We start from the raw sequence: 2,903 nt of genomic DNA, 5'->3' as shown, positions 1-2,903 counted from the left end.
TCAGCTCCAAGCTTTTAGTGACTACCATGTTCGACCATCACAAATACTTCACCTTTAGTGGCCGCCACCTGTGCCCGTCACTAATAATGTATTTTTGGTTTCCCATGATCCATTTTTAGTGACAAACAGTTTATGATTGCCACTAATAGTTGTATTTGTGACAAATATTATTTGGCCGTCACTAAAAGTGGCCACTAAAAATTACTTTTCTTGTAGTGAGGCAAGGCTAAAGCTCTTACAAGAATCTGGTTTGAACGCACAAAATTATCAACGCCTATCTGAAATGTGGATGGATCCTAAACATAAGGTATAAATTAAGTAAAATCAATTTATGCATTGTTCAATTTGTCTAATTACATTTATATTTATTTTATTGTATACAATTATTTCATGATTGGTGTGTAATTTGCTAGGTAAAAGTTTTGAGTTGAATAATTAAATTTGAAAATTTGTTTAATAATATTATATTAATTTAATATAGTATATTTGTATCTCTTGATAATAATACATAAGATTTTTTTTTTTTGTATTGTAGGAACGTTGTGAGATTAACAAAAACAATCGATCAAAGTTGAAGTACAATCATGTAATGGGCTCAAAAGCTTTTGTAGTAGCTCGATTTGAAATTGTAAGTCATTTCAATTTGTTACTTTTTGTTTTATTATTATGTATGAATATTATATCTTGTTTAATTGTTAAGACATGCAAATATGATAGGCTGAGAAAATGAATAATGGTGTGGAACCTGATAGAATTGAATTCTGTAAGCACACCCACTACAGTGAAGGAAAGGGATGATCATCAGTGGATGCAGAGACTAATTATGTAAGAATGTTTTTATTTTATTAGTAGTAATTTTTTTAGAAATTATTTATTTCTTAAATATATGTGTTCTTTTGTTTATAGGATAAAATGAAAGAGTTACAATATAAAGTTATTTTAGAAGGTGAAAGACAATTAACAATTGATGAGATTGTGGATGAGATACTGGGGAAAAAATCTGGTTATGTGAAAGGCTTAGGTTATGGTCCAAAACCTATTGCAAATGCTTCAAAGTCTGCACATAGAAGAGCAATAGAGCTTGAAAAAGCTCTTAAAAGGACACGTGATGAGGCAGCTGATTCTCAACGTGAGCTATTGGATCGACTAAATATTGCTGAAACATTAGTGGATACTCAACAAGCACAAATTGGAGATTTAAATTCTCAATTGGCATCTGTTTTAGCGACACAACAACAATTGATTGAAAGTTTAACTGCTTTAGGATTTATATCAATTACTAATGATTTAAGGTATTTTGATTTACTTTCTTTCTTTAATTCAATTTATTGTTATTACAAGAAAAAGATAGTTAAAATATAACTTGATTTTGTGATTACTTTGTTTGATGTAGCAATAATAAGAGTTGATTTGATTTTAGTAGGTATATATTTCTACCTTTACTATTTAATATATTTTTTTATGTGTCTATACTTGAGTTATTAATTTTAAATAATTTAATTCATTTATATTTTATTACAGATTAATTAGATGATTGACACTAAGAGATAGAGGGATCGACAAGCATCAAGATGGTAGGGGGATCGACAAGCATCAAGATGGTAGAGGGATGGATAAGCATTAGTTTTTATGGAAATTGACTTGTTTATTTTTTTTAGGGTTTTTAGTATTTTTGTAACTTTAAGGAGGATTCATTTGAGTATTTGATTGGTATTAAATTTTATATTTAATGAATGGTATATTTTTTTAACTTTTTATGTGAACCAAAGTAGTAATAATATTTTATGTTTAATTGATAATTTTGTAATTCAGTTATATTATTGCAAAAGATGTTAATTTTATTGTTTTATCTTATAGTGTTTTTTAAAAGAAAAATTATAATTTAATTTAGTGATAGTAATATTATATTTTCAAAAATAGATTTAGTTATGTGGTTATAAAATTTTTATTTTAATTTATAAGAATTAGTTACAAAATTATCATAAATTATAAATAATTAATTATAAAAAATATTATTATCATAAAAAATAAAAAATATAATAGTGACGAAAATAGCCATAAATATTTAAAATAAATAAATTTTATAATAAGATATAATGTAAATTGTGACAAAATGATGTGTCATAGTAAATAAAGTAATTAGGGACAAAATTTTTTGTCAAAAAACATCATGTAAATAGTGACGATGGATTTCGTTGTAAAATATACGGTAATTTTATGACAAAAATTTTTGTAACAAAATAAAAGTAGTTAGTGACAAAAGGATTTCGTCTTTAACATAAAAATTAATAGTAACGAATCAATTTTGTCATTAAATATAAAGTATTTTGTGACAAAAATTTGTCACCAAAGTAAACAAAATCCTCACTTTAGTGACAAAAGTAAAATACATATAGTTACAAAATAAATTGTAGCTAATTAGAATTTCGTCACCAAATAGCCTCACTTGAAGTCTCTTATTTGGTTCTTTAGTGACAAAATATGATTTTTACTGACGATATATCAACTATTTTATGACAAAATATTTTGTCGCTATTGGTTCACATTTGATGATGAAAATAATTTTCGTCGCCTTTTCTTAATATTTGGTGACGAAATCATTATTCGTCACTTAATATCTTTAGTGATGAAAGATCGACGAAATATTTTTCATCCCTAAATATTTTTAGTGACAAAAATATGATATTAGGTGACAAAATTTTGTAACTAAACATCAAATTTCTTGTAGTGTGTGTTGATCAGATCTTGTGAAGGTGCATTCCAGAACATGAGTAACATAGTGTAATAAACTTCTGTCACACCCTTGCCTGTGGAGGTCATTTATCCACTTGGAAAACTATAACAAAAATCCTACAAAGTAGATTTTACTGGCCTACTATGTTTAGGGATATACACCAGTTTTG

The 2,903-nt window shown here is 26.5% G+C and overlaps 1 long non-coding RNA gene across 1 annotated transcript; it reads left to right on the top strand.

Annotated features, from left to right (window-relative positions):
- The first annotated feature begins 217 nt into the window (after window positions 1-217).
- Window positions 218-905, top strand: LOC127811869 (uncharacterized). The gene is made up of 3 exons (XR_008025794.1): window positions 218-307; window positions 536-628; window positions 718-905. It is a non-coding gene; the product is annotated as an uncharacterized LOC127811869 (long non-coding RNA).
- The last annotated feature ends 1,998 nt before the right edge of the window (window positions 906-2,903 follow it).

The sequence above is a fragment of the Diospyros lotus genome, chromosome 10, assembly GCF_014633365.1.
Source record: "Diospyros lotus cultivar Yz01 chromosome 10, ASM1463336v1, whole genome shotgun sequence".
In the NCBI taxonomy this organism is placed as follows: domain Eukaryota; kingdom Viridiplantae; phylum Streptophyta; class Magnoliopsida; order Ericales; family Ebenaceae; genus Diospyros; species Diospyros lotus.
This window is presented reverse-complemented; position numbering and strand designations above follow the sequence as displayed.